This window comes from Carassius carassius, unplaced genomic scaffold (assembly GCF_963082965.1).
Source record: "Carassius carassius unplaced genomic scaffold, fCarCar2.1 SCAFFOLD_57, whole genome shotgun sequence".
NCBI classification, from domain to species: Eukaryota; Metazoa; Chordata; class Actinopteri; order Cypriniformes; family Cyprinidae; genus Carassius; species Carassius carassius.
The window spans coordinates 385,001-390,000 of record NW_026775196.1 but is presented as its reverse complement, the minus strand read 5'-3'; the positions used below and the strand labels follow the sequence as shown (position 1 = coordinate 390,000).

General features: G+C 41.9%; 10 non-coding genes across 10 annotated transcripts; all 10 read right to left on the bottom strand.

The window, feature by feature from the left end:
- Nucleotides 1-390: 390 nt before the first annotated feature.
- On the bottom strand, nucleotides 391-509 carry LOC132138214 (5S ribosomal RNA). Its single transcript, XR_009432518.1, has one exon. It is a non-coding gene; the product is annotated as a 5S ribosomal RNA (ribosomal RNA).
- Nucleotides 510-1,073: 564 nt separating this feature from the next.
- Nucleotides 1,074-1,192, bottom strand: LOC132138203 (5S ribosomal RNA). The gene has a single exon (XR_009432507.1). It is a non-coding gene; the product is annotated as a 5S ribosomal RNA (ribosomal RNA).
- A 571-nt stretch (nucleotides 1,193-1,763) lies between these two features.
- LOC132138806 (5S ribosomal RNA) lies at nucleotides 1,764-1,882 on the bottom strand. The gene has a single exon (XR_009433085.1). It is a non-coding gene; the product is annotated as a 5S ribosomal RNA (ribosomal RNA).
- An 84-nt stretch (nucleotides 1,883-1,966) lies between these two features.
- Nucleotides 1,967-2,085, bottom strand: LOC132138455 (5S ribosomal RNA). Its single transcript, XR_009432746.1, has one exon. It is a non-coding gene; the product is annotated as a 5S ribosomal RNA (ribosomal RNA).
- Nucleotides 2,086-2,315: 230 nt separating this feature from the next.
- Nucleotides 2,316-2,434, bottom strand: LOC132138976 (5S ribosomal RNA). The gene has a single exon (XR_009433249.1). It is a non-coding gene; the product is annotated as a 5S ribosomal RNA (ribosomal RNA).
- An 84-nt stretch (nucleotides 2,435-2,518) lies between these two features.
- On the bottom strand, nucleotides 2,519-2,637 carry LOC132138763 (5S ribosomal RNA). The gene has a single exon (XR_009433043.1). It is a non-coding gene; the product is annotated as a 5S ribosomal RNA (ribosomal RNA).
- Nucleotides 2,638-3,859: 1,222 nt separating this feature from the next.
- LOC132138805 (5S ribosomal RNA) lies at nucleotides 3,860-3,978 on the bottom strand. The gene has a single exon (XR_009433084.1). It is a non-coding gene; the product is annotated as a 5S ribosomal RNA (ribosomal RNA).
- An 84-nt stretch (nucleotides 3,979-4,062) lies between these two features.
- LOC132138454 (5S ribosomal RNA) lies at nucleotides 4,063-4,181 on the bottom strand. Its single transcript, XR_009432745.1, has one exon. It is a non-coding gene; the product is annotated as a 5S ribosomal RNA (ribosomal RNA).
- Nucleotides 4,182-4,410: 229 nt separating this feature from the next.
- On the bottom strand, nucleotides 4,411-4,529 carry LOC132138975 (5S ribosomal RNA). The gene has a single exon (XR_009433248.1). It is a non-coding gene; the product is annotated as a 5S ribosomal RNA (ribosomal RNA).
- Nucleotides 4,530-4,613: 84 nt separating this feature from the next.
- LOC132138762 (5S ribosomal RNA) lies at nucleotides 4,614-4,732 on the bottom strand. The gene has a single exon (XR_009433042.1). It is a non-coding gene; the product is annotated as a 5S ribosomal RNA (ribosomal RNA).
- Nucleotides 4,733-5,000: the final 268 nt, after the last annotated feature.

The window sequence follows — 5,000 nt, the reverse complement described above, 5'->3', positions numbered from 1 at the left end:
TGTAATCTCCAGTACATTATATAAATAGGGACGAAAACCCTAAAGCTTACAGCACCTGGCAATCCCAGGCGGTCTCCCATCCAAGTAGTTACCAGAACCAAACATGCTAAGATTCAGACATCGGGCATTGACTCTTTTCTTTTTTTTTTTTTTTTTTTTTTTTTTGCACGATTATTATATAATTAGTGAAAAAATTCCAAAAAGTAAAAAAATTTGAAAAATTTCCAAAAAGCTTTCAGCACCTGGTATTCCCAGGCGGTTTCCCATCCAAGTACTAACCAGGCATAGCCAGGTATGGCCGTAAGCGAAGGCTGCTGCAGAGAGAGGGCTATTTAAAGATCAGCCACTCTAATCTCCAGTTCAATATATAAGTTCGGAATAAAACCCAAAAGCTTACAGCACCTGGTATTCCCAGGCGGTCTCCCATCCAAGTACTAACCAGGCCCAAACCTGCTTAGCTTCCGAGATCAGACGAGATCGGGCATAGCCAGGTTGGTATGGCCGTAAGCGAAAGCTGCTGCAAAGAGAGGGCTAATTAAAGATCAGCCACTGTAATCTCCAGTACATTATATAAATAGGGACGAAAACCCAAAAGCTTACAGCACCTGGCAATCCCAGGCGGTCTCCCATCCAAGTAGTAACCAGAACCAAACATGCTAAGATTCAGACATCGGGCATTGACTCTTTTTTTTTTTTTTTTTTTTTTTGCACGATTATTATATAATTAGTGAAAAAATTCCAAAAAGTAAAAAAATTTGAAAAATTTCCAAAAAGCTTTCAGCACCTGGTATTCCCAGGCGGTTTCCCATCCAAGTACTAAACAGGAATAGCCAGGTATGGCCGTAAGCGAAGGCTAATGCAGAGAGAGGGCTATTTAAAGATCAGCCACTCTAATCTCCAGTTCAATATATAAGTAGGGAAGAAAACCCAAAAGCTTACAGCACCTGGTATTATTCTCAGGCAGTCTCCCATCCAAGTAATAACCAGAACCAAACATTCTAAGATTCAGAGATCTGGCATTGACTCTTTTTTTTTTTCAAGATTATTACATAACTAATGAAAATTTTCCAAAAAGCTTACAGCACCTGGTATTCCCAGGCGGTCTCCCATCCAAGTACTAACCAGGCCCAAACCTGCTTAGCTTCCGAGATCAGACGAGATCGGGCATAGCCAGGTTGGTATGGCCGTAAGCGAAAGCTGCTGCAAAGAGAGGGCTAATTAAAGATCAGCCACTGTAATCTCCAGTACATTATATAAATAGGGACGAAAACCCAAAAGCTTACAGCACCTGGCAATCCCAGGCGGTCTCCCATCCAAGTAGTAACCAGAACCAAACATGCTAAGATTCAGACATCGGGCATTGACTCTTTTTTTTTTTTTTTTTTTTTTTTTTGCACGATTATTATATAATTAGTGAAAAAATTCCAAAAAGTAAAAAATTGTGAAACTTTCCAAAAAGCTTTCAGCACCTGGTATTCCCAGGCGGTTTCCCATCCAAGTACTAACCAGGCATAGCCAGGTATGGCCGTAAGCGAAGGCTGCTGCAGAGAGAGGGCTATTTAAAGATCAGCCACACTAATCTCCAGTTCAATATATAAGTAGGGAAGAAAACCCAAAAGCTTACAGCACCTGGTATTAATCCCATGCAGTCTCCCATCCAAGTAGTAACCAGAACCAAACATGCTAAGATTCAGAGATCTGGCATTGACTCTTTTTTTTTTTTTTTTCAAGATTATTACATAACTAATGAAAATTTTCCAAAAAGCTTACAGCACCTGGTATTCCCAGGCTGTCTCCCATCCAAGTACTAACCAAGCCCAAACCTGCTTAGCTTCCGAGATCAGACGAGATCAGGCATAGCCAGGTTGGTATGGCCGTAAGCGAAAGCTGCTGCAAAGAGAGGGCTATTTAAAGATCAGACACTCTAATCTCCAGTTCATTATATAAGTTCGGAATAAAACCCAAAAGCTTACAGCACCTGGTATTCCCAGGCGGTCTCCCATCCAAGTACTAACCAGGCCCAAACCTGCTTAGCTTCCAAGACCAGACGAGATCGGGCATAGCCAGGTTGGTATGGCCGTAAGCGAAGGCTGCTGCAGAGAGAGGGCTATTTAAAGATCAGCCACTCTAAACTCCAGTTCAATATATAGGTAGGGAAGAAAACCTTAAAGCTTACAGCACCTGGTATTATTCCCAGGCAGTCTCCCATCCAAGTAGTAACCAGAACCAAACATGCTAAGAATCAGAGATCTGGCATTGACTCTTTTTTTTTTTTTTTTCAAGATTATTACATAACTAATGAAAATTTTCCAAAAAGCTTACAGCACCTGGTATTCCCAGGCTGTCTCCCATCCAAATACTAACCAAGCCCAAACCTGGTTAGCTTCCGAGATCAGATGAGATCAGGCATAGCCAGGTTGGTATGGCCGTAAGCGAAAGCTGCTGCAAAGAGAGGGCTATTTAAAGATCAGACACTCTAATCTCCAGTTCATTATATAAGTTCGGAATAAAACCCAAAAGCTTACAGAACCTGGTATTCCCAGGCGGTCTCCCATCCAAGTACTAACCAGGCCCAAACCTGCTTAGCTTCCAAGACCAGACGAGATCGGGCATAGCCAGGTTGGTATGGCCGTAAGCGATAGCTGCTGCAAAGAGAGGGCTAATTAAAGATCAGCCACTGTAATCTCCAGTACATTATATAAATAGGGACGAAAACCCAAAAGCTTACAGCACCTGGCAATCCCAGGCGGTCTCCCATCCAAGTAGTAACCAGAACCAAACATGCTAAGATTCAGACATCGGGCATTGACTCTTTTTTTTTTTTTTTTTGCACGATTATTATATAATGAGTGAAGAAATTCCAAAAAGTAAAAAATTTTGAAAAATTTCCAAAAAGCTTTCAGCACCTGGTATTCCCAAGCGGTTTCCCATCCAAGTACTAACCAGGCATAGCCAGGTATGGCCGTAAGCGAAGGCTGCTGCAGAGAGAGGGCTATTTAAAGATCAGCCACTCTAATCTCCAGTTCAATAGATAAGTAGGGAAGAAAACCCAAAAGCTTACAGCACCTGGTATTATTCACAGGCAGTCTCCCATCCAAGTAGTAACCAGAACCAAACATGCTAAGATTCAGAGATCGGGCATTGACTCTTTTTTTTTTTTGCACGATTATTATATAATTAGTGAAGAAATTCCAAAAAGTAAAAAAATTTGAAAAATTTCCAAAAAGCTTTCAGCACCTGGTATTCCCAAGCGGTTTCCCATCCAAGTACTAACCAGGCATAGCCAGGTATGGCCGTAAGCGAAGGCTGCTGCAGAGAGAGGGCTATTTAAAGATCAGCCACTCTAATCTCCAGTTCAATATATAAGTAGGGACGAAAACCCAAAAGCTTACAGCACCTAGCAATCCCAGGCGGTCTCCCATCCAAGTAGTAACCAGAACCAAACATGCTAAGATTCAGACATCAGGCATTGACTCTTTTTTTTTTTTTGCACGATTATTATATAATTAGTGAAGAAATTCCAAAAAGTAAAAAATTTTGAAAAATTTCCAAAAAGCTTTCAGCACCTGGTATTCCCAAGCGGTTTCCCATCCAAGTACTAACCAGGCATAGCCAGGTATGGCCGTAAGCGAAGGCTGCTGCAGAGAGAGGGCTATTTAAAGATCAGCCACTCTAATCTCCAGTTCAATATATAAGTAGGGAAGAAAACCCAAAAGCTTACAGCACCTGGTATTATTCCCAGGCAGTCTCCCATCCAAGTAGTAACCAGAACCAAACATGCTAAGATTCAGAGATCGGGCATTGACTCTTTTTTTTTTTTTTTCAAGATTATTACATAACTAATGAAAATTTTCCAAAAAGCTTACAGCACCTGGTATTCCCAGGCTGTCTCCCATCCAAGTACTAACCAAGCCCAAACCTGCTTAGCTTCCGAGATCAGACGAGATCAGGCATAGCCAGGTTGGTATGGCCGTAAGCGAAAGCTGCTGCAAAGAGAGGGCTATTTAAAGATCAGACACTCTAATATCCAGTTCATTATATAAGTTCGGAATAAAACCCAAAAGCTTACAGCACCTGGTATTCCCAGGCGGTCTCCCATCCAAGTACTAACCAGGCCCAAACCTGCTTAGCTTCCAAGACCAGACGAGATCGGGCATAGCCAGGTTGGTATGGCCGTAAGCGAAGGCTGCTGCAGAGAGAGGGCTATTTAAAGATCAGCCACTCTAATCTCCAGTTCAATATATAGGTAGGGAAGAAAACCTTAAAGCTTACAGCACCTGGTATTATTCCCAGGCAGTCTCCCATCCAAGTAGTAACCAGAACCAAACATGCTAAGAATCAGAGATCTGGCATTGACTCTTTTTTTTTTTTTTTCAAGATTATTACATAACTAATGAAAATTTTCCAAAAAGCTTACAGCACCTGGTATTCCCAGGCTGTCTCCCATCCAAATACTAACCAAGCCCAAACCTGGTTAGCTTCCGAGATCAGATGAGATCAGGCATAGCCAGGTTGGTATGGCCGTAAGCGAAAGCTGCTGCAAAGAGAGGGCTATTTAAAGATCAGACACTCTAATCTCCAGTTCATTATATAAGTTCGGAATAAAACCCAAAAGCTTACAGAACCTGGTATTCCCAGGCGGTCTCCCATCCAAGTACTAACCAGGCCCAAACCTGCTTAGCTTCCAAGACCAGACGAGATCGGGCATAGCCAGGTTGGTATGGCCGTAAGCGATAGCTGCTGCAAAGAGAGGGCTAATTAAAGATCAGCCACTGTAATCTCCAGTACATTATATAAATAGGGACGAAAACCCAAAAGCTTACAGCACCTGGCAATCCCAGGCGGTCTCCCATCCAAGTAGTAACCAGAACCAAACATGCTAAGATTCAGACATCGGGCATTGACTCTTTTTTTTTTTTTTTTTGCACGATTATTATATAATGAGTGAAGAAATTCCAAAAAGTAAAAAAATTTGAAAAATTTCCAAAAAGCTTTCAGCA